This window comes from Lytechinus variegatus, chromosome 14 (assembly GCF_018143015.1).
Source record: "Lytechinus variegatus isolate NC3 chromosome 14, Lvar_3.0, whole genome shotgun sequence".
Lineage (NCBI taxonomy): Eukaryota > Metazoa > Echinodermata > Echinoidea > Temnopleuroida > Toxopneustidae > Lytechinus > Lytechinus variegatus.
In genome coordinates this window covers 5,136,060-5,148,456 of record NC_054753.1, presented here as the reverse complement: position 1 = coordinate 5,148,456, position 12,397 = coordinate 5,136,060, and the positions used below count along the sequence as shown (strand labels likewise).

Here is a 12,397-nt window from a genome sequence, read left to right as displayed (position 1 = left end):
GAACTTACTAACAGTATATATGCAGTCCTTTCATCTTTTTTTTTATCGATTTCAAGAATATGACATGGGCATTTTGAACGGGTATCAAATTCAAAACATCATTCGCATTTGTTGCACAGCAACCAAATAGGATTACATTTTTACAACATCCGCCCAAGTTGCGTATAGAGTATTTTTTTGCATGATATAAAATAGTAGAAAAATGCATGAATATAGGCGCAATGAATGTAATAATTATATTGAGAATTGTCGAACTTGTCGAAAGTATTTTGCTTCGAAACGAAAGCAATACTAGTCGGAGCGAGAAAAAAAAATGTTCCCGCCCGGGCTCGAACCGGGGACCTTGAGTGTATAAAACCTACGTGATAACCGCTACACTACGAAACTATTGATTAAAAGATCTTATATATCACCTTGATAAATATAATTCATATATTAAAATACTGAACCTCCACATTCTATCACGAATCATTGGACAGCGAAATAATAACGCAACTAGAAAATAGCAATTAAAGCTTGATTATTTTTGTTGAAGAAAGGGTAACTAAAAATACCAGTGACTGGTAACAGTGTAATGTCATATTATGATCAAATAAAAAAAATCAAAATAAATGATCACAGAAATAATCTAAGTATCAATTCAGATAAATCCATTTCCATTCGGAGAAACGATTCCGTAAAACACTATAATAATTATATATTGAGGAATTCTGAAACTTTGTCCTAAAAAAATAAAATATCAAATTATTCACTTTTGACGAAATGGATTTAAATATACTTTTAATCCACATCATAATCTTTGCCATTTGGGGGAAAAACCCACTCGAGCTCGAACCGGTGATGGGAATGCAATTATTCTGAGTTAGAATAGAAATTCATTAAGGGAAATGGATTGAATAATACAAACATATTTTTTACAACAAAAAAGCTTTTATATTTTCAAGCTTGAAAAAAAAATCGGGTATATATTGATATGGGAATTTTTATGAGAATTGTCGCAGTAATTTTACATCACAAAACATATCATCAATAAAGAATAATAGAATCGTCAAAAGTGTCGAGAGTAAGTAATTTTCATAAAAAGATGTCAAAAAGTGTTTCCGCCCGGGCTCGAACCGGGGACCTTGAGTGTGTGAGACTCACGTGATAACCACTACACTACGAAAACTCAGATGGCATGTCTGAACTTTAATTAATAGAAGTTACGAAATAGTATTATCAAACAATAAAAAAATCAGCTATATTTGTGATCTTAATCAATTCATGTATTTTGAAATGATGTTCTTTTTAATTAAGAAGCAAGTAGATTTTGAACAATAAAATGTTCAGTCGAAAGTTTTTTTCTTCTTGATTTAGAATAATGCTATTGAAATTTATAGATTCGGTGCGGGAAAAAATGGAAATTCAGAAGAACCAAAGAATCGTCAAAGGTAATTAATTTTCATAAAAATGTGTCAAACGTTAAAGCCCAAAGTGTTTCCGCCCGGGTTCGAACCGGGGACCTTGAGTGTGTGAGACTCACGTGATAACCGCTACACTACGGAAACTCAGATGATGTCGCATTGATTCACAGTCCTAAACTATTTTCAGCAAGAGAATTTGTTTGAAGGAATTACATTGAACAAAACAACTATTTTTTTTATTTAGAAATTTGGCCATGATGACAAATGCTTTTATTTTTACGGTAGATTGTGAATAGTTGATTTAAGCTTGGACAAGTATGCTGATTTTGCATAAAAAAATAATAAGAATGCGGAAGAATTATAGCAGGTGTGGGAGTAATTTTCCATCATAAAAACAGATATATATGGAGAAAAATATGTTTCCGCCCGGGCTCGAACCGGGGACCTTGAGTGTGTTAGACTCACGTGATAACCGCTACACTACGGAAACTGCCTTACTTTACAGTTACAGCTGTTGATCATGAAGGCAGATGCCACTTTACTATTTGAATTGATAAATAGATCAGTGAACAAACAATAGCTTCTTAGGAACCATTGCATCAGCATTCTCATTGAGCCATGCAATAAAAATAAAATGATTGTTGATTGGGGGTAAAAAATATCTGGAAAAAATGTTTCCACACGGGCTCTAACCGCAAAACGATATACATTGATGCCTTCGTCTTCAAAGTATTAAGACAAATCATCATTAATGATAAAAATAATATTGATCATGATAATAATAACAAGAATAATATATCAAATACTAAGAAAAGGTCTCCTTTCACGTTAAGTTTGATGAAAATTGGCAAAAATGTAATTAAGGCTTAGTAAATAAATGTAAATAAAAGTAAATAAATGATGAAGAAAATTTTACCGTCTATCTAAATATGAATTCATATAAATCCATCGCAATTCGCAGAAACGATTCCACAAAGTCATCAGTTCTTAATGCATTAACTGTGGGCTTTGAAATAAAAACATATTAAATATAATTATTCACTGTTGGCGAAGTGAAGTTCTGAATAAATGTTTAATTTGTTAAAAAGTACTTGGTAAAAGATCATAGAAACCGAAAAATTCTTAATGAAGAGTGAGAAAAAAAATAACACCTGGAATCGCTCACGAAATATTCATGTGTTAATCGCTTCACTACTGGCGCTAAAATTAACTTTTGTCAAGTGGTGTTCATTTCTTTTTTGTTGAGAAAAGTAACTATAATTTACCAAGTGTTGATACAATAGTTATTTATAACGAAACGATGATTAATAAAGAATAAATAAACTAAGACTCACATTTACTTTAAAAAAAATGCAGGTTTATTAAAAAATAATAGGTCGTGTTTCCGCCCGGGCTCGAACCGGGGACCTTGAGTGTGTAAAACTCACGTGATAACCACTACACTACGGAAACCCAGATAAAATACGTGTGCTTTATATAATAGAACTACAAAGGGGCCAAATATATTTTTGATCTTAATAAATTTGGGTTCGATTCTTAATTATGTTTTTTTTATATCCCTTTCAAGACGCATTTTAATAAAAGGATTTAAATGCACAAATCCACTCTGATTTTTTCCTTCGTTTCTTATTTTTTCACTAAAAGAAGACCAAAGAAAAAAATAATATTCACTTTCTTCATGATTAAAAATAAACAGTAATTAAGTATGTTGATCTGTTACAAAAATATTAGAAATTCATTGAATCAAATAACGTTAGAACCGTCAAAGCTGTCGAGAGTATTTAGTTAATTCGTAAAAAATGTTTTTAAAATTTGTGTTTCCGCCCGGGATCGAACCGGGGACCTTGAGTGTGTTAGACTCACGTGATAACCGCTACACTACGGAAACTGACCACTGGTGACAGTTATTTTTTTTCTTGTATAGTACTTTCAAGAATGAATATATAAAGTCAGTTGATATTTAACGAAGACAGATTATTATTTAATACGTCATCAAAGTAAATACACTGTATTCAATTAGATTAATCCGAATGACCTTCGTAACATTAATCTTACACAGCTCTGTCCTATTTAAAGCAATATTGAAATATTGTACGCTGGTCTATCATTTGGCATCATCAATTGTTTCACAAAAACAAACTAAAGATAAAAATCCATGTACAAAACATTACAAAACATGCTCGAACCAGGGACTTGTTTTCACAAGTGTTTGGCTCACGTGATAAACGCCACACTACGTTAACTCAGAAATAGTTGTGATTATTTCTTAAAGGGATGGTCCGGGTTGAAATTATTTATATATATATATATGTATAAATAGAGTAAAACTCACAGAGCAAAATGCTGAAAATTTCATCATAATCGGAGAACAAATAGCGAAGTTCTTGGATTTTAAAGTTTATCAATACTTTGTGAATACAGTTATATGCACATCGTCATGAATATTCATTAGGTGGGCTGATGATATATGTTATTACATGGAATCATGAATGTTTCATCTTTTCACACATTTGTAAATGATGTGTCTCCATTATGATGAAATAAGTTGCGGCAATAAATAACTAATGCACTTAATGACTAGACAATCCAATTGTTTTAGTTCTTGGTAGAAAAAAATTGAATAAACATAATTTCTTATAACAAAATACAAAAGAACGGGTGGGGATAACATCGTCAGCCCACCTAATGAATATTCATAAAAATATGCCTAGAAATGTTTCACAAGTATATTAATTCAGAGCATATCTATTAAAAAAAAACACATGAAACCAAGAAATAAAAAGGAATCACTATATGTTTCCGCCCGGGCTCGAACCGGGGACCTTGAGTGTGTAAAACTCACGTGATAACCGCTACACTACGGAAACCCAGTTGCCGTTAAACATACACTCAACCTAGAAATACATCCAAACAACGAATAAGATATTTTTGCCCTTTATGACTCTTGGATTTGGGTAAAATCAGATTTTTAAAAATGAAAATAACAGGGGCGTGACGTTCATTACATAATCAGGAATCAATGTGTGAAAAAGATGAATTTATCACGAATATGTAAGCCATCTATTTTTTATCAAGATAAATCCACTGACCTTTGCAACAATGAAAAAGTACAGCACCAAGAAAATAAAATTGTTTCCGCCCGGGCTCGAACCGGGGACCTTGAGTGTGTTAGACTCACGTGATAACCGCTACACTACGGAAACTCAGGTGAGATTTGACATATGTACACTGCAATTATAACAGAAAACGGCCTTAAGCATCGAATAAAAAAAGTTTATGAAAAAAAATCAAAATGAAATATAAACGAAATAATGAAGCCCATATGTTATCACTGTCAAATCATTCTGTCTTGAGATTCTATCAAATGAGATCATCAACATGATCAAGGGAGAACTAAACAGAACGGATAAAGAAACTGAGAGGAAGTGTGGGTAACCATGGTAATAGCTACATTATGGAAACTTTAAAGTAATCATGATTATTTATGAACAATGGTATGAATGGGTTTAATAAGTATGTATCTATAAAGAAATATCAACAAATCGCAAGAAAAGAAATCAAACATTAAAATAATTACTGCTGTTTCCACCTGGGTTCGAACCGGGAACTATTGTGTAAAGCTAGCATGGGAACCACTACACTTCGGAAGTTATCTAGCAGACTTTGTAGCTTTTTCATGTTTTTTTTTCTTATATCACGTGAATTTATTGGAATCTTACCGAGACAGATATTTATTTTATGATATTGATTGAAAATGGATTGAGAAGATTAAAACTGATAATGAAAATATGACAGGACCTCAATCCGTAAAATTTCTTAACATTCAATCTGCGAAAATATGTCTATCATAATCATCCAAATTTGTCGCAAAACAACCAACAAAGAGAAAAAATGTTTCCGCCCGGGCTCGAACCGGGGACCTTGAGTGTGTTAGACTCACGTGATAACCGCTACACTACGGAAACTCAGGTGATGTTTGATTTATGTACACTGCAATTATCACAGACCTTTAGCATCGAATAAAACAGTTTATGAAAACAATCAAAATGAAATACAAACGAAATAATGAAGCCTAATGTTACCACGTTCATAATCATTGCGTCTTGAGATTCTACCAAATGAGATTGTCAAGCGAGAACTAAGTTGAAGATGCAAGTACAGAACGGATAACAGATAATGAAAATATGACCGGCCTTAATCCGCTAATTTCTTAACATTCAGTCTGCATAAATAATTTACGTATATCATAATAATCAAAATTTGTTGCAAAAGAGCCAAAAAAATGTTTCCGCCCGGGCTCGAACCGGGGACCTTGAGTGTGTTAGACTCACGTGATAACCGCTACACTACGGAAACTGACTGCTAGTTACCGTTGTTGTTTATTTTCTTATAATGTGTATTTTCAACAATGATTTTACCCATCATCAAACAGTCAGCAGATATTTAATGATGAGAAATTAAAGGATGGAGGCAGATGATTAGGCAATACGCAATCTTAGTCCTTTAGATTAATTCGATGACCTTTGTCACATAATTTTTCATAGTCTTACATGCACAGCTTTTCCTATCAAAAACCAATTAATCTATTAAATGGGAATGTAAGCTTGACCGTATTGATTTCACATCATAAATTGAATTTGTTGCACATCAACTAATTCAATAATTAAATTTTCTATACAAAAAATCTCGAAATGATAAGAGGATTTTTTCCGTATAGGATCAAATTGGGAACTTTGAGTGTAGACTTTGAATGAAAAGGAAAAGAAGGAAATAGCAACAGTTGGTAGCCCTATACATTATTATTCAAATGGTAACACTTCATTAAAATTCTTTAAGGATGAAAATAAGATGATTTTAAAAGAGCAAGAAAATTTGACCAAAAAAATCTGACAAGACATTAAAACGAATCAACAAAATAGTTGATAAGAAATCATTTCGCAAAAAACACTATCATACACCAAGGGGTTCTCAAAGTCTTAGCTTTAGTTTTAGATCTAATTATTCACTGTTTACGAATTGAAAAAAAAATGAATCAAACATTTAAAAAAACAAAGTGTTTCCGCCCGGGCTCGAACCGGGGACCTTGAGTGTGTTAGACTCACGTGATAACCGCTACACTACGGAAACTCAGTTAAGAATTCTCATGATTATGCACACTGCGATTTTACGGACAACAAATGAAGGCATTGACTAAAAAGTAAAATAGAGAGCAAAAAACAATAATTAGCAATAAATATAAAATAAATAAATAATCAGTCAAATGAATATGAATTAAAGCAACGGAGTCATTGCGTCTCGAAATATTACAAATTACAAAATAAAATTGTGGAGTAAAAACTTTAAAGTTGGGAAAGTCACAGAAATGCAACAAGACCGGAGCTTGGGATTTTGAATAAAATTGAAAAAAGAAACAGTAACATTTATTAGAAATGCGAATGGTAACACTTCACCATCAGAATTAGCCAAAAAAAAATAATTATAGGGTATAAGTATAGATAAAGAATTCTGGAAAATGCAAATATTTTGACCCAGCGTAAAGGGATCGACAGTACGTCGGGTGCATGCAACGAACTACTTTCTCATTTTTCACCCAATTCCCACGAGACTTCGCACACAGACATGCGGAATATGTATACTTTTAAAGTGTTTGTTGGCCCAACAAACACTTTAAAAGTATATATATCCCGCATGTCTGTGTGCGAAGTCTCGTGGGCATGCATTGGGTGAAAAATGAGAAAGTAGTCCGTTGTTGCTATATGCTAATAGCGCGCATGGCAGTTAGTTGAGAAAAATGTTATAGGGAGCGAACGAATTGCTCAGTTTTCACTCAACTCTCGAGAAAATTCATTTCCATGAGGGTTTCCTGGTTGGTCCATAAATGATGTCATTTCCATTTAAATATATCTTTACTTTCCAATACTTATCTTTATGTTTTAATTTAGGCCTGAGCTGAGGAGAGCGTGGAGAAAGCAGCTTTGTCCATCGTCAATTCGTCCCAAGCGACGCTCGGCCGCCAAGAGCTCGGAACTGGACAACATTCGAAGCAGGAGTACAAGTCTGAGGGATACGTACAACCGATCAACCAGCGGAGGCACAACGTTCAAACCAACCGGGACTTATCGCGAATATTCGTCATCCACCTCGTTTAATCGGACACTTTCGGGTTGATATCATCATGATGACGAAGTATTGTGACGTCATAGTTACCCAGTAATCAGTCTATTGCCTGTATATGGGATATATTTGCCCCTTTATGCAGAGCTGGGATGGATGTCGTGAATATACTTGTTTTTGACTCTGTGAAGTCCCGGTCATGCTTCATGAGATGGTGAAACGGATCGTCATTCAATTTTTTCTCAAGCATGGACGCCATCAATGTGAATGGTTATATTCGCAAAGTACTCGAAGTTCTTGTCGATGCACAAAAGACTTGATTTCATGGTTTCCTGGCGAAATTATATTTATGAAGCATCTTATTTAATGGTCTGGGATAGAGGCCGATGCATTTCATCAGTGTAGTTAACTTCAGAAAAATTATGTTACGAGATTATCTCAAGGGACGGTGTATTTACAGTCATTACTGCTCTTGATATTCATAATTCTGCTGAAAATTTGAACTGCTTTCATCGTTTGCACGTACAGACATCCTATAACTCGTACAAAGTATTGTAGTATTCCTAATGTGACGGCAGTGAAAGGACTGAAAGGATGAAACAATAATTTTCCCAATCATAGAAATTATAATAAGCCAGTTAATAGATATCAGGAATGTGACAAGCTTCAATGATTTCCCCGGCCCCTCCCTGCGCCTGCTTTGTGAGTTTACGCCAGTGACACCTAACACTGTGGAAGTATCCATAGAGTGAACATATCTTCACACTGTTGAATGTGAGCATGTTAACAGTGTGGATTGTGTCTTCACCATGTTTACCACAGTCCACTATGTGAACAAACTGTGACACACTGATTAATCGCACTTTACAAGTGTCCACAGTATGTCATTATGATCTTCACACTGTTAGATTTAAACATTTCAACAGTGTGAAACACGTCCTCACATAATATACTATATGGAACATAGAATCACACTGTGGAGGTAATATCCAGTGTGAAATTGTCTACACACTGTTAAAACTAAGCATTTCAACAGTGCCGGTGGATCACATCCCCGGATCGCATCTTTACCTAGCCCGCTATCATGATCCTTATTCTGAAGTCCGATCCACAGTCTAACTCTGTGCTAAAATAATATTATTGTAAGACAAATAATTTTGTACAAAATTTGACTGGGATTATACACTTTTACTATTTATTATGTTCTTTTGAAAACCTTTAATTGTGAAGAAAACTATTTTATCTATCATTCACAAAGACTTGCGAATGAAGTAAGCACCTAATGTGCTGTCGTATGGAACTATACTGTTTTATATTTTATAGCTAAAAGACCAGAGTAAGAATTAAAACTGAATTGAGAATACGATATATTTTCTTCTATTTCTGCAGGTTTAATTTGTAAAGTACAGTTATTCAAGAAACACTAGTGAATGCCTGTCTTGACTTGTCAATGATTCATTGTTAATTTATATTTATCATGTTGATGTTTCCATGCATGATGTTGTGTAAAATCTCATTATTCGATGTACACAGCAAAAACTGTGTTGTTAACCGGTGTACATAGAGGACCACACCAGTTATTTTACACCGGTGTTAAATTGGTGGTGTTAGTTTTACACCTATAGGTGTTATTACAACACCTTTTGTTGTTACATTTACACTCTTTGGTGCTATGTTTAATCTCTAGGGTGTAATTTTAACACCTCAGGTGTGGTACTCTATTAACACCAATTGGTGTCAGTTTTAACACCGCAGTTTTTACAGTGTAATTTATAATCTAACTCTATTGTTCGAAATCCATTACTGGGTTAGTGGAAGCTGGAAACTGTATCTACAGAAAGTGTGACTTTAAATAATAAAATTATTGATTTGTTGGAAATAAAAGGTGTCAGTGCTATTCCTATAACTTTTGAATATGTATCATGGTTACGGTTAACTGAATTAGGAATTTGAGATGAGGAAACCAACTTAATTGTCAAACAGGCCACCTCAGGCCACCTTACGAATGTTCGCGATCTGATTTTGGAACAAATCGCATTTTGCTCATTTTCTGAATATGTGAATGGAATATATCATTTTATTTTAGGTTTAGATGAATTGAAAAAATACTAATATAACAATTTTGAAAGATTGCAAGCCTTCATTTCGGAGTAAAGGCCAAATTAGTTTCAAATCGTAGCCAATCGTACGACTGCTATGACGTCATAACTACTAGATATTAAATTAGCTTTTATTCTAAGAAGGATGATAGCATAGTCACAGATTTGAACATTGGTATTTGTACGATGATTTAGAACATTACACAGTAAGATATTCCAAGACTCAATGTTAGCATCATATTCTAATACATTTATTCTGAAATCGGGTCGCAGACCAATCGTAAGGTGTGCGGTCGCCTTTAACAAAAAGCTAGCTCCGCCCCTGCTTGATCAACTTGCAGTACCTCGCCCTATAATGTTGGATGCCTACAGATCAGTGCAGCAATAGACTGTACATGATCTGGGGCCCGTTGCAGAAAGAGTTGCAATCAATTGCAACTCTAAAAATCACCCGTAACTTGATTTTCAACTAATCAACAGCGCGCATTTGGGACTTGCGATTGATTTTTTTACTTGCGTTTAAACGCAACTCTTTCTGCAACGGGCCCCAGTACATAAAAATACCACTTATTAGATGATGATCATGATATTAACCTCATAAACACAACGTCGCAGGCCCGCAAGAAGCGAGGTGAGAAAGAGAGACTATAGACTCGGATACAAAATAACGCCCTCTCTCTTCGCAAGGTGAAAATCATAGACACGTCAACAAAAAAAATTAAATTAGAATAGGATATCGGTGTACACTGGCCGTCAACTTTAGTTGACATGAAAATAACAAACACAACAGGCATATCAACATAAAGAAGTTATCGATTGTTCCAGCAAGAGGGACTGTTTCAAATTTCGCGAAAATATCGATGCGTTTTACCACAACCTTACCATCTTTTCAAATTCCTGCCTCTACATTTGTATTAAATTAATAACCTGTCGATTGCAGTAAGAACATGAAAGGCATGGGGAGCCGTTCATCAACATCTTGGTCCAACAAGTTGTCAGATCTGACAACTTTCCTTGATTTTGATTGGCTGAGAAGCACTGTTACTATGGTAACTGTCGGATGAAACAGACTTTGTTGGATAAAACGTCCGACTATAGTCCTTTCAACTGGGCGTTGTGGCGTGCGCCTGTAATCCAAGCTGTGGGGAAGTTACAAATTGATGCAGAGGTTCGAAGTTCGAGCCCTGGTCACGTCTTTCGGATGGTGACGTTAAAGGTCGGTCCCAGACGTAAATAATCAGATTGATACACGTCTGACAAAACTCAAATACACACACTTTCATAAAACGCTCCCCATGTTCACAAATTTATTTATTTTTTCATATTTTAGTATATCAAAAACATGTTCTTGATTCCACGTTGAATATGTTACAGTTTTTTTTTTATTTGACATGTTGCATCATAAAGTGCGAATATTAACATCGAAGATGCTGAAAAAAAGCGGCAAGTCCACCTCTGCAACACAAAGAGGATTTGAATAATCAAAAAGAAAAATTCTGAAAATTACTGTGTCTTTTGGAGCTTATTATACAAAATATGGATAATTCCTTTATTTCACAGTGAAAAGCATCATCATGAATCACCATAGTTTGCAATAATGGCAAACCCAAACATTTAAAGAGGATTCAACCCTTGTTTCAAATGATAGTGAGAAACAAAATAATCGTATACAAAATAAATAGTGTGTGATGATATCGGTTCTCTCATTTGCATATCGAGGAGAATGGACATAAAACAATTTTGGAAATTAAGTGAAACTTTAAAGCGCCCGATTCTCGTCTTAAACGTCTTTAAAACGTTCATTTTGTGGTGACATTTTCAGCGGTTATGTTTGCTTGATTCATTCATTTTCATGTTTTTATTCAATTCAACTTTGTGGGGTGGACTGGGCCTATATATAGGTTGCATTCAAACGCAACTCTTTCTGCAACTGGTACCCATGCAGGTATGCCAGTCCTTTTTTGCAGTGCCGAAATTTTAAGAAATTATTCTTGAAAACCTCTTAATTGCAACCCCTTATTTCATATTGACATAAATTATAAGGGTATTTCTTTAATTCACTATCGATTTATTTAAAATGTTTGAAGTGTACAAAAAAGTTTTCTTGACAGCATTGTCCTTGTTTTAGAGGTAATTTCATCGATTTATTCGATTTAATACAATTTTGTCCAAGATGTAGCGAAATCAAATTAATTATTAATCGATTGTTTATTAGCGAGTGGATGCCAGTTCTCTGAAACATGAAATAAAATGAATAACAACGACACACAGTTGCATCTAAGAATTGACGCATGTGGTTTCTTTCGTTTTATTCTCGATTGCATACTAAGTATTTTATGGCAGACTGAATCAACAGATATAAAAGAATCCACAACTATTAATCTTTTGTTTTGCATTATTTTATTCAAAATATCATTTATTAGAACAAAATTTCTCATCGGTAGCTGCATCACACCTTGATCTTGATGTAACCAAAATTATGAAAGATGCCTCCTTTAAAAATAGCTTGAAGTTTTTGAATGGTTCATAATCATGATTAATGCATGCATATCATATTTGAATTTTTCTAATTCTCCCTCAAATGAAAAATCAAAATCACTACTCATTTCATTTTTCATACTAACACACATAAATAAACCCACCCTCCTCCCCCCAAATAAGAATCTCAGTCCCCCCCCCCCCTGGATTACGTCTGCGCTTTGCTGGATGTCTTGAGGGGACATTACAAGACGACAAACAACGAAAACATTGTAAACATGGCATTATCGACCTGCATTTTAA

At 34.3% G+C, this 12,397-nt stretch overlaps 10 non-coding genes across 10 annotated transcripts; all 10 read right to left on the bottom strand.

Annotated features, from left to right (window-relative positions):
* Positions 1-1,095: 1,095 nt before the first annotated feature.
* On the bottom strand, positions 1,096-1,168 carry TRNAV-CAC. Its single transcript has one exon. It is a non-coding gene; the product is annotated as a tRNA-Val (tRNA).
* A 306-nt stretch (positions 1,169-1,474) lies between these two features.
* Positions 1,475-1,547, bottom strand: TRNAV-CAC. Its single transcript has one exon. It is a non-coding gene; the product is annotated as a tRNA-Val (tRNA).
* Positions 1,548-1,820: 273 nt separating this feature from the next.
* TRNAV-AAC lies at positions 1,821-1,893 on the bottom strand. The gene has a single exon. It is a non-coding gene; the product is annotated as a tRNA-Val (tRNA).
* Positions 1,894-2,782: 889 nt separating this feature from the next.
* Positions 2,783-2,855, bottom strand: TRNAV-UAC. The gene has a single exon. It is a non-coding gene; the product is annotated as a tRNA-Val (tRNA).
* Positions 2,856-3,218: 363 nt separating this feature from the next.
* Positions 3,219-3,291, bottom strand: TRNAV-AAC. Its single transcript has one exon. It is a non-coding gene; the product is annotated as a tRNA-Val (tRNA).
* Positions 3,292-4,197: 906 nt separating this feature from the next.
* TRNAV-UAC lies at positions 4,198-4,270 on the bottom strand. Its single transcript has one exon. It is a non-coding gene; the product is annotated as a tRNA-Val (tRNA).
* A 263-nt stretch (positions 4,271-4,533) lies between these two features.
* On the bottom strand, positions 4,534-4,606 carry TRNAV-AAC. The gene has a single exon. It is a non-coding gene; the product is annotated as a tRNA-Val (tRNA).
* A 689-nt stretch (positions 4,607-5,295) lies between these two features.
* Positions 5,296-5,368, bottom strand: TRNAV-AAC. Its single transcript has one exon. It is a non-coding gene; the product is annotated as a tRNA-Val (tRNA).
* A 318-nt stretch (positions 5,369-5,686) lies between these two features.
* TRNAV-AAC lies at positions 5,687-5,759 on the bottom strand. The gene has a single exon. It is a non-coding gene; the product is annotated as a tRNA-Val (tRNA).
* A 698-nt stretch (positions 5,760-6,457) lies between these two features.
* TRNAV-AAC lies at positions 6,458-6,530 on the bottom strand. The gene has a single exon. It is a non-coding gene; the product is annotated as a tRNA-Val (tRNA).
* Positions 6,531-12,397: the final 5,867 nt, after the last annotated feature.